Here is a 12,857-nt window from a genome sequence, read left to right as displayed (position 1 = left end):
GTGGATCTTTCTTCTCAACTCAGTTAACCAAATCAAGATAACTCCTCCCAGGCATGTCCAAAGGCCTGTCTCTAATGAATTCTATATCCCCTAAAATAATAACTGACATTAACCATCACGTTGGCCACGTGGGAACTGGTGATGAGACTATCTGAAGGAGTTAGCACGTCCTGAACACTTTTAACCTGTTACATCACCTCATCGGCTCACTGGCCTTGAGATTATATCCCATCTTGTAGATGTCACCTGGATGAGACAGTTCCTTTTCAACTCTACCCATAACTGTTTCCCAAGTTCCAGACCAGGCTATCCACTTTAACTTGAGCATGCCCGTTTGAGTAACCCTTATATTTCTGGAACTCTGAGCAGTTCTGAATTTAGCATCTTCCCCTCCCACAGATTTCTGGTTCCCAATTACAGTTTCCATATTCAGAGCCATAATCATGAGCCTTCATCTATCCATCTCCAAATGGATAACAGCCTGGACCATGGGTTCAACCTCTGACTTTCTCCCAGACACAAGCTTCTCTCTGCTCTGAGATGTGTGGCATAGTTGAGAACTCATGTTAATGAAACTAATTTTAATAACATTTTAAACCCTATTTTTAAAAAAATGTTGTTATTCTAACATGTAATCAATGCAAAAATTATTGACATTTTGGAGATGGAGGATAATGACTCAGCAGGCAAAAGCACTTTCTGTTCTTGCAGAGGTCTTGGGTTTAGTTCCCAGAACCCCCATGGCAGCTCACAACCATTTGTAACTTCCAGTATTCTGTTGTGGCCTCTTCAAAGATACTATGTACACAGTGAGCACACATAGTTGCAGGCAAAACTGCCATACACATACAACAAAAATAAATACATTTTTAAGCATTGTTGACATTTTATATCTTGTGTGTACCTTACACTCATAGCCCATCTTTATTTGAACGATCCAGTAACAACACGAACCAGTAGCTACCATGTTTAACAACACATCTTTAAAGAATGTTTAAAGCTGGCCGACCTATTTCTTGTTCTGGGGGACAGTAATTCTGAGAAATATTCTAGGCATTCTTCAGGAGGAAAACAGCAGTTTAGGTCAAATAAGTATTGAAAACAGTAACAAAGTGAAACTGAGTTTTCTACTTTAAGGACCTCCCAGAGTCCTCTCTGTGCTTACACAAAACGCGCTATCAGAAACAGAACAGAAAGCATGTAGCATTTCCCTCAACTTATCTGAGCTCAGAGTTCTGTTTTCAGAAACCATTTCTGAGGACTGATGCCCAGAGGAGTACACTCTTGCAAATGTGGTTTGGGATATATCCTTGACACAGTAGGTCCCCAGATCCGCAAAGGAAGAACTTGGAACTCAAAGAACCACCTCAAGTGTCTCTATACTTGAAACACAACTACCGGGCTGACATACACTAGAACGCTAAAGAGGACAGGACTTGAATTGGTTGGCAAAGGTTGCAGTATAATTGAGTTTAAAACAAAAAAAGAGGGATGTGTGGGTGGGTGTGTAAATCGTTTAAAACTAAAATGAAAGGATGGGGGCAATGGCTCTATTGCTCTATTGATAGGATTTTTTTTTTTTTTTTTTTTTTTTTGGTTTTTCGAGACAGGGTTTCTCTGTGGTTTTGGAGCCTGTCCTGGAACTAGCTCTTGTAGACCAGGCTGGTCTCGAACTCACAGAGATCCGCCTGCCTCTGCCTCCCGAGTGCTGGGATTAAAGGCGTGCACCACCACCGCCCGGCAATAGGATTTTTTTTTTTTTTTTAAGAAAAAGGGATAGAGGGCTGGTGTATAAGCATGAGGACCTGACTTTGAATTCTCAGTATCCATGTAAAAAGCCGGACATGGCAGCGCATGCCTATAATCCAATTGCTGGGGAGAGGAACACAGTAGTCTAGAACATTAGACCGACAGTTGAGCTGCATGGTAAGCTCTAGATTCAGTAAGAGACTCTGTCTCAAAAACTAAGGCTGATGTTGGGTGGCAGTGGTGGTGCACAACTTTAATCCCAGCACTGGAAAGGCAGAAGCAGAAGGGTTTCTGTGTTTGAGGCCAGCCTGGTCTACAGAGTGGAGTTCCAGGATGGTAAGAGCTACACAGTAAAATTCTGTCTAGGAAAAAAAATTAAATTAAATAATAAGTAGGGTGGAAAGTAACTGAGGAAGACACCTGATGCTTGCTGACCTCTGGCCTACACACACACACATATACATACACAAACATGTATTACACATACAACATATACACACAAACTAGGGCTAGGGAGATGGCTCCGCAAGTAAGAGCTCTTGCTGCTCTTCCAGAAGACCTACGTTCTATTTCCAGCATCCACGTGCCAGGTCACAACCATCTGTAACTCTAGTTCCAAGGAATCCAAGGCCCTTTCTGGCTCTTTGGGCACCACACCTGTATGTGATACAAGGACATATGGCAAAACACCCAATACATATAAAATAAAAATAAAACCACCTAAAACTGCTGGGCGGTAGTGGCGCACGCCTTTAATCCCAGCACTCAGGAGGCAGAGGCAGGCGGATCTCTGTGAGTTCGAGACCAGCCTGGTCTACAAGAGCTAGTTCCAGGACAGGCTCCAAAATCACAGGGAAACCCTGTCTCGAAAAACAAACAAACAAAAAAAAAAAAAAAAAAAAACTAAGTTACTTGAGTGATCTAGCCAATTCAGTAGGTGATCTTGTGAGATGTCAGTTTCTCCAACCAAGGGCAGTCAAAGCGCCAGTGCTCTGCGGGTGGACTGGAAGCTCCTCCCAGAGTCTCTAGTTTCCCTTTTTAGAAACCTTAGGTGGGGAAAAAGCAGTAGTGGGAAAAGAGTTTGAATGGCAGAGGAAGTGATAAGAAATGCCTTGGGCCCTTTCTTAAGAACACACTAAGTGATGGGAGTGGTGCTGTACACCTTTAATTCCAGCACTCGGGAGGGAGATAGAGACAGGTGGATTTTTGTCACTGTGAGGTTGGCCTGGCGTACAGAGTGAGTTCCAGGACAGCCAGGATTATGTAGAGATCCTGTCTTTAAAACACAAGAACACACTAATACTCTGGAGGCTCCAGAGGAAGATCAGTTTGTGTCCCAAGTTCCTCTGAGGCTCCAGACTGTTGGTTCAGCTCAGAGGACTCTTGATTCATTATACAGTCATCTGGTCACTGACAACTGAGATCAGTCGTGATCTCCCATAGACCACCATGTGTCTGGGTGGTGGTCAGGAAGATGTTTCTTTTGAAATTGCACTGGTAGACAAAAGCAGGCAAGCCCCATCAGAATAGTGGTCACCTTTAGGACTTTGTGGTAAGAGGAAGCAGGGGGAGGGCTCAAGGCGTTGGCAATGTTTAACTTTTTTATTATGTAGGTCATAAAGGTGTGTTCAGTTTTTCAAATTTATCAAGATGTCCATTTTTATTTCTCTCTGTATGTATGTATGTATGTGTGTAGGTACATGTGTGCCCCAGCACCCATGCAGAGGTCAGAGGACAGCTTCTCGGGATGTTAGTTCTCACCTTCCACCTTGCTATTACTGCAGGGTCTCTCTAGTTATTGACACTGGACCGCACACTGGTATGAAAGTTGTATGATTATCCAGCTTGCCATCTGAGTGTTTGCCATCCAAGTGCTGGTGTTACCAGACGTGGATCAATCACAACTCTCTTTTCTACTTTTTCCTTCATACAGTCTCGCTATGTAGCCCTGGCTGTTCTGAAATTCACAATATATAATTTGAAGGCTGGCCTTAAAATCATAGAGATCTCTTGCTTCTTCCAAGTGCTGGGATTAAAGGTATGTGCCACAATGCCAGCTCTCAAATCTGGCTTTTTGTGTGAGTAGCAGAAATTGAGTTAATGTCACCAAGTCATTTCCTATCCTGAGCCCCCCCTTTTTTTTATTTTTATTTTTTATTCTCATGTACATAGGAGTTTTGCCATAGTTGTAGGGTCTCCTGGACCTGTAACTACAGACAGTTGTGGGCTGCCATGTGGGCTCTGGGAATTGAACCCTCTGGAACAGCAGTCAGTGCTCTTAACCACTGAGTCATCTCTCCATTCCCTCCTGAGCCCATTTTTATGTGCAGTTTTTAATATTACATATTGATAGACTTTCATAAATTACTTTTATGCTGATCAACTGCATTATACAACTAAGAGAAAAATCATGTGACTGATAAACCCAACAGGCTAAAAAAAAACTTAACAGGCTAGTCTGAGATTTGAGCTGGGGAGGAAGAGGGTTAACCACTAGCCAGGTGTTTTTCCCATATAGAGTCTAAACAGTATGTTTTTGGCTAAAGTGCAGCTAAAGGCTAGTTGTGCTGCAGAAAGGTCCATAACCATCAAAATCCAGAGAGAAGGAATTAAAACAGTTACGTTTTAGCATCCAGGAGCCCATAGGAATTGTACGTGGATGTACCTGCAAGCCCAGGCCTTTCTGAATTGGGTGTGTGTCCCCATGCCTTAGCATAGGGTAAGACACTCAGCTAGCAGTCTTCTTCCTTCTTCTTAGATTTCAGTTGTGTCTTGGGAACCAGAAATGTCCAGGCCCACTGTGAAAAGGACTGCTGTGCTCCATTTAGGGCCAGCAAGGATCACAGAGGCAAGCAAAGCTGGGCTGAGAATGGAAGGGGAAATGAAACCCTGCTACAGCTTACATGTGCTCAAGCAAAGAAGCCACCTGCGGTCAGTTGAAGTGTGGCTGGGGTAGAGAGGGTAGTAGAGCAGTGGGGGTAGTAAAGACGGTAGATTTCAGGCAGAGATGGGGGCAATCAAAGATAACAGCGGTTAAGAATAACGAGCAATACATCATAGGGTGAGAGCAGTATGGGTCTAGGGTAGGGAGAAGGTGGGTTTCAGGTGGTAGAATTGAGAGGTCAAAGAAAACAGCGGTTAATAGCTACAGTCTTTGCACAGAAGAAACTCGACTTGGAATCATGAGGCACTGACAAAGCATGCAGCTCAGCAGTTCTCTCATCTGGAAGATTGGGACTGTAATAGTTCCTTCCTCTTGGGGTCATTGAGAGGATGAAGCCAACTGATGCATACAATATGTACAGCTGAGCACAGCCAGGTGCAGAGCTATTCAGGAGGCTGAGACAGGAGGATTGCTTGAGTCCAGAAGTACACAGCCAGTTTGAGTGACAGAGCGAGAAACACATCTCAAAAACAAAATATTGTATAAATTTTGTAGTTTGCTGTAAATAAGTGTTGATGATGAGAAGAAGAAACTTCTGGCTTCTAAAAGGACCTGAGGTAGGCCATCTGGAGAGCCAAAAACAAACAAAAATCCAAAGAGGGGGGAAGCGAGAGAGACACCCCCAGAGGAGGGGCTCTGACTCCAGGAAGACATATATGTTTATGTAAAGTGCTATGTTTGGGCATACCATGTTCTGGGAGGAAGAAGGACCATAACATACGAGCTTCTCAGAGGACCTGACGGTACATGTGCATACAAACATTTTAAAACTACTTAGCCTAAAAAAAGGAAGCAGATGAGACAAGAGGCCCACACTCATGCATGAATGGAGGTCTGTGAACCCAGGACATGCCGTTGGGGTAAAGAAAGCAGCAAAGGAAACAGAAGGCTTAGAGAACTAAAACAGCTTGTAGTGGGATAGGATAGGAATTAGCTGAGCTATCATGTAGCCCAGAGAAGGTTCACAGGGGCTGGTGACTGAAGTTTGAATGAGCTGATGGATGGACAGTTGGAAAAACTGCATTTCTGAAGGAAGAGTGATAATAAAGACCCTGGCTATGTTTCTGTTCTGCTTGACACATTAGAAGTTTATTGGTAGTTCAGCCTGGTCTACAGAAGCAATCTCCAGGACAATCAGGGCTATAAAGACATTCTCCAGAGATCTGTGTAAATGTATACCTAGTGTTGTGCTTCCTGGTTCTGAACACAAATGTATAAGAAAAACAAATTTCAAATAAATTGTGTTGCCATTTAAAAAAAAAACAGAGGAGTTGTGTTTGGGGTTACTCAGCATCACTGAGGGGATTTGGAAACCACAGCATTGTCTTTTTTCCATCAAGTATGTAAGGCTGGATTCCCTGTCCTGGGGGCTCTCTTACAAGGTTCCAGACGTCCATGTTGTAATTGATACGTTACTCCATCTATCTCCTCTCCCTCCAGGTAGAGGGAGACTGCTGTGGTGAACTCCGACCCGCAGTAGTACCAGCAGGGCCTGACATCAAACAGACATGGAGGTATGACAGAGTAATTTAACTGCACTGCAGAAGCTGACAAGGAACATCTGTCTTCCTGGCTTCTCCACATTCACTGCCAGAGCCCACTGCTGGTGCCCAAAGCAGAGTCCTGAAAAATTAGAGATGTCTCCTGCAGGCACTTTGGGAGGAAAATATCTCTGGGACCCTGAAAGATAAGCCATCCTGAAAAACTAGTCCCCTGAGTCTATCTTCAAGAAATTTCCTAGGCACAGAGAAACCGTCTCGAAAAACCAAAAAAAAAAAAAAGAAAGAAATTTCCTAGGGGTAGGGGCCCAGAGCCGTGAGAGTAAGACTGGAGGCAGCTTGTGGCTCTTTAGAGGCAAAGAATGCTGCCTCCTTCAAAGGGATATCTCCTCTAACTGACTATAAACTAGACTAGCGCTTTTTCAAGGAGGTTGGGATGATCCAATAGCTCTGAACTAGAAATCAGCAGACCCTCTTTCTTATCAGATGTGTGCTGTCCATCAGCAGCAGCAGCACACCCCCCCAAACACACACACACGCACACACACGCACACACACCCGTCTTGGCCCCAGATTACTCCAGTCACTACCGCATTACATTCCTCCTTGTTTATAGTGAAACCTTCTGAACTACTTGTCTAAACTTGCTGCCTCCATTTCCTGATCTTCTACTCACTTACCAACCCAGGCCCATCCCTAAAATAAGGCTGTGCTTCCAGGCCCTCCCAATGACCTCATCTATTTGAATTACTTCAGGTATTACTTCAATGCTGTTAACTTCCAGTATCTCTCCTGAGCTCCAAAGCTATGTGTCCTACTGCCTACCAGACAGACATCCTGACTCAGATGAAACACAATCACTTTAAGCTTTCCATGGGCAGAGCTGAATTCATCATCTTTTTCTCAAACCAAGTTGTTCTTGCTAGCTTTATGTCAACTTGACATAAGCTCTAGCCATCTAAGACGAAAGAACTTCTATTGTGAAAATGTCACTATATGAGGGGGCTATAGGCGAGTCTGTACAGGATTTTCTTTTTTCCCTTTCTTTTCATTGTCTTTTTTTCTTTTCTTTTTTTTTTTTTCTTTTCTTTTTTTTTGAGACAGGGTTTCTCTGAGTAGCCCTTGTTGTCCTGGAACTCACTCTGTAGACCAGGTGACTTCAAATCCCTAGAACTCCACTTACCTCTGCCTCCTGAGTGCTGGGACTAAAGACACCTTCCTGGTTTGTATTTTCTTAATTAGTGATTGATGTGGGAGGGCATAGCCCATTGTGGGTGGGACACCCTTAGGCTGGTGGTCCTGGGTTCTATAAGACAGCAGGCTGAGCAAGAAATAGGGAGCACTCTTCCATGACCTCTGCATTGGCTCCTGCCTCCAGGTTCCTGCTCTATTTGAGTTCCTGTCCTGACTTCCTTCAAGGATGAACAATGATATAGAAGCATAAGCCAAATAAAACTTTTCCTCCCTAAGTTGTTTTTGGTCATGGTGTTATGTTACTGCAATAGCAGCCCTAACTAAGATATAGGTCAACTCCCAGAATTCCTGGTTCTTGTGAACTGTACCTCCAACCCCATCCTTCACTTTTCCCCCATCGCTTTCCCAGACATATATAATCAATCACTGACATCAACCCTAAGCTATGAATATCACCCTCCACTGCCAGTTTCTCTCCATCCTCATGACTGTTTGGCTGACCAGGACCATCAACATCATGTGTATGGGGAGGAGGGTTTGTGTGTACATGTGTGTATGAAGGTGAGAGTCATGTCAGGTGTCTTATTCAATCACTCTCATGTTTCTTTTTGTCTTGTTTGTAGGTTGGGTTTGGTTTTGAGACAGGGTCTTTCACTGAACCTGGAGCTTCACTAAATGGGCTGGGCGTCCCATCCTAGGGATCATCCTGGTTCTACTTCCCTGGAGCTGGGATTACAGGCATGTGTTTCCATTCTTAGTTTATTTTTTATACAGGATCCAACTCAGGTTCTTGTGCTTGTTTTGCAAGCACTTTATCACCTGAGCCATCTCCTCAGGCCAACATTATTTTTGCTTACATGAAACAACCACCTTCCTAAGGTCTTCTTCAAATCTACTTTTTATTCAAAAGGTAATATTACCTATAATGCATATTGATTATGTTTCTCTGTTGCTGGTGGCTCATAGTGACTTCCTGTTGCTGTGAGGACAAACTGCTTTTTCCTGAATCCAATTCAAGAAATCTGGGCTGGAGAGATGGCTCAGAGGTTAAGAGGTTAAGACCTCTTCCAAAGGTCCTGAGTTCAATTCCCAGCAACCACATAGTGGCTCACAACCATCTGTAATGGGGCCTGGTGCCCTCTTCTGGTCTGCAGGCATACACACAGACAGAATATTGTATACATAATAAATAAATATTTTTTTAAAAAAGAAATCCTACATAAGTTAGGCCTTTCTCGCTGACTCAGCCTTGTATCCATCTACTTTTCTGTGCCAGTAATGAAATACTACAGACTGAGGAATCTTAAAAAGAGAGACTTTGCTGGGCAGAGCAGTGGTGGCCCATGCCTTTAATCCCAGTATCTCAGCTCTCAGGAGGCAGAGGCAGGCTGTTCTCTTGAGTTCAAGGCCAGTCTGGTCTTTGGAGCAAGTTCCAGAATAGCCAGAGGTATATAGAGAAACCCTGTCTCAAAAAAATAAACAAGGGCTGGAGAGATGGTTCAGAGGTTAAGAGCACTGACTTTCCTTCCAGAGGTCCTGAGTTCAATTCCCAGCAACCACATGGTGGCTCACAACCATCTGTAATGAGATCTGGTGCCCTCTTCTGGCATGTAGGCACACATGCAGACAGAACATTGTATACATAATAAATAAATAAATAAATCTTAAAATAAATAAATAAACAAACAAACAACAAAAATTGAGAGGTGTGTGTGCTTCTCTGGCCTTCAGTTCTGTAAGTCCAAGAGCAGGAGGCTGGTTATGGCCTTGCTGGTGGAGTCCAGAGGTTGCTCAGGGCAGTAAATGGCAAGAGGTATATATGTGTGTTGTGTGTGTGCTCCTCTTTTTATAAAGCTACAAGGATTTAAACAAGGGGGGCACACTCTAATCTTAATTTTATCTAATCCCAATCATATTCCAAAAGTCCAACATTAAATCAAGTAATGGCAACATGTGCCTTTAATCCCAGCACTCAGGAGGAGCGGGGAGGTCGGGAGATCTCTGAATCCGGGATAGCCAGGGCTGTACACAGAAACCTCGTCTTGAAAAGCCAAATTAAATAAATAAATATCAAGGATTAAATTGAACCCACTTGCCGTTTTACAGCAAGTCCCGTGGAACGCTTGAATCCTACCCAAACTCTAGGTCTCATCTCTCACCGTCCATCTGGATAATCCACTCCCAGCCACACTGAATACCAGGAGCTCCCCAAAGCCCTGAGTTTCCAAATCTTTCCCACCTCTTAGTCTCCAGTCATTTCCCTCACACACCAACTTTTAACCTGCTAACTCCTGTGTCTTCCTCCAGGCCTGAGCGCAAATGTCACTTTTGGATCTGGGCTCCTCTGAAGGATTTCACAACATACAGCATTTCTCCCCACAGCATAACAAACACTTGTTCCCCTGTCTGTCTTGTCTACTACATCTGTGCTCCTTCAGAACAGGCACCTGGTCATTCTAGTTCACAGCTTAATTCTTTGTTCTAGGTGTAGTACTTGGCTCATTGGTTTTTGCTTGTTGGGTGTTTGTTTGAGAGGAGGAGGAAGAGAAAAAGAGAGGGTGGAGGGAGGGAGGAAGGGAGAGAGCAAGTTTAGGGAAGGTGTAGGATGTAATAAAAAATCAGGGAAGGGAAGACAGAGAATTTCAGAAGAATGTCTTGGTAGATTCCACAGAGGTAATAGCTACATATTGGGTATGAAGAACAGGACTAAGGATCTGAGGCCGAGACCTGGACAGGGTCAACAGAAAGACAAGGAAACTCAGTCAGAAGGCTGCACTCGTGAGAGCTGTGGGATTATAGAGTAAATATTTCAAAAGGAGTCAAGATTAGAAACATGTATTTGAGAGGCTACCTGTGGAAGTCAACGTTGGGGCTCTAGAGCTACTACAGGGGAATACATGAGGAGAAGGGACTACTGCTGATAATAGAAAGACACCTCATAAGCATGAGGATTGGAATCCCCAGAGTCCACACAACAGCTGGACCCAGAGGCACACTTAGAACAGCAGAGCCTGTACCTGCCTCCCACTTATCTCTCCCGTAAAGGTGAGGGGAACAGTGACCTCACGACAACCTGGGAAAGCAGCCTAGGTATTCAGAGGCTGGGCTTACTGGGCAGCTTAACACACTTGACAGTCCTTGCCGATACAATGAAGGAAGCACTAGTAACTACTCCTAGTTGCTACAAGAATTTAAGACAAACTCTCAGAAGCACTTGGCATAGAAAAGATCTCAGAGTAAGTAATCAATCAATGGGAGGTATTTATTGCTTTTATTTGCTGTTTTTGTCAAGATAGGGTCTCACTTTGTATCCATGGGCTGGCCTGGCATTCAGAACATAAACCAGGGTGACCTTGAACTGACAGAGAACTGTCTGCCTCTGCCTCCCAATGGTTGGGATTAAAGGCATGCGCCATCACGCCAGATTTCTGAAAAAATGTTTTTAACAATTACAAGGTCAAAAAGGGTATCAGGAAGAAGGGGACAAGTGAAGCTACAGGATCTCCTGTAGGAAGAGATGTCCCTTGCAACCACTGGGCTCTGGACAGGGTCAGAAGAGGGGGTGATAGAGGAGTTGTAGGGTCTGTAGCAAGGGAAAAAAATGTTTATGATGTTTTCAAAACCTGACACTGTCACCATTTCGTTGTTAAGTGAGGCTGCTACCTACTACTTCTGGTTTTTGTTTGTTTGTTTGTTTGTTTCTCCTCCCCCCACCCCCCACCGAGGAGTCATGCTGAGTCAACTTGGGGTTTCTCTGGCTCCCAGAATCTTTGGGTGTTTTCTGGAATTCCCGCGCTTGCTTCTCTACCTCCCCACTCCCTGTTGCTTCTCTAGCTGAAAGCAGTCAGACCCAAACAGCAGCAGGATGACCCACCTGGCAGCACACCTAGGAGAGTCAGCAAAATCGGCTGCCACACTTGCCCTGTGTGCTCCACTCTAGATGGGTCAAAAATACTACTGTCTCCTTTCTAATCCGCATCTCTATGCTCAGTCCAAACTACCTGCTGTGGTTAGTGTAACGACCCCAGGAGGTCTCCTAGCTAATCTCCCTGTCTCCATTGTCAGCTTCACTGAACTGTCCACTCTGGACTCATGGTTTTCACACCTCATTTAAACTTACACTCATCTTGCTGTAGCTCCACTGGGATGGGAAGGGCCCTCCCACCTTCCCAGCCTCATTCTGTCTCACAGCTAAGGCTATGACTTTCTCCTCTGCTGTGATCTACAACTATTTATGCTGATAATCCTTAGGATAACAGTTGAGGAATGTGAATTTCTCATTGTTAGATTAGAAATATTTCTAAAAATGAAGATTAGGTCTTGTTTGTATCTGTATTTACATGGCTTAGCATAGGTCCTGACTACCTCATAGTATGAACAATACTCCCAATCCTTAGAGAATAGTGATTTGCCGGGCGGTGGTGGCGCACGCCTTTAATCCCAGCACTCGGGAGGCAGAGGCAGGCGGATCTCTGTGAGTTCGAGACCAGCCTGGTCTACAAGAGCTAGTTCCAGGACAGGCTCCAAAGCCACAGAGAAACCCTGTCTCGAAAAAACCAAAAAAAAAAAAAAAAAAAAAGAATAGTGATTAAACAAATATATATATATATATATATATTATATATATCATATATTATATATATATCCTGAGACAGGGCTTCTCTATGTAACAGTTCTGGCTGTCCTGGAACTCGTTTTGTAGACTGGGCTGACTTCAAACTCCTCCCAAGTGCTGGGATTACAGGCATAAATCACCACCACCCTGTCTATGATAAACATTCTTATCATAGCAAGGATGTCTTGTGGAAGGAAGACAACAGAGGGCTTGGGCCTATAATCTCAGTGTTCTGGGAGGTTGAGGGAAGAGGATGTTGAAAGATAATGGAAATGCACAAGTCCTACCCTACACCCTGAGCCACATGGCAGGCTCCTACATCCTAGCTACATGAACTAGGCTCACTGTGCAATTAAAGGTTGGTCTTTCTCACTGGCCTTTCCTTGTAATTAGCCAATTTTCAACCTTTGGTGAGCAGCTGTTGTAGTACAAGCAGACAGCAGGACATTTCTTGTAGCTACTGGGATCAGCAGCATGAAAGTTTCCCATGGATCATGGAACAGGCTCTATTTTAAGAGTGTCCAAGTCTTGACAGGGCAGTGGATCTCTAGGCAAGGCATTATGACAAGGGGAAACTGCTGGAATGCACTGCAGCCAGAGGCCCAGTCAAGGCTAAATGAGCATCTTGGTATCACAATGTCAGGAAGGCTAAATGTGGTGGTGCATGTCAGTAGTAAGGCTAGAACTTGGGAGGTTCAGGACAGAGGATCAGGAGTTCAAGGCTAGCCTCAGCTATACAGTGAGTTCAAGACCGGCCTGGGCTGCATGAAACCCTATCTCAAAAAGTTAAAAAACAGCCGGGCGGTGGTGGCGCACGCCTTTAATCCCAGCACTCGGGAGGCAGAGGCAGGCGGAT

Source organism: Chionomys nivalis, chromosome 9 (assembly GCF_950005125.1).
Source record: "Chionomys nivalis chromosome 9, mChiNiv1.1, whole genome shotgun sequence".
In the NCBI taxonomy this organism is placed as follows: domain Eukaryota; kingdom Metazoa; phylum Chordata; class Mammalia; order Rodentia; family Cricetidae; genus Chionomys; species Chionomys nivalis.
The sequence above is the reverse complement of the archived record's forward strand: the minus strand, read 5'-3'. Positions refer to the sequence as shown.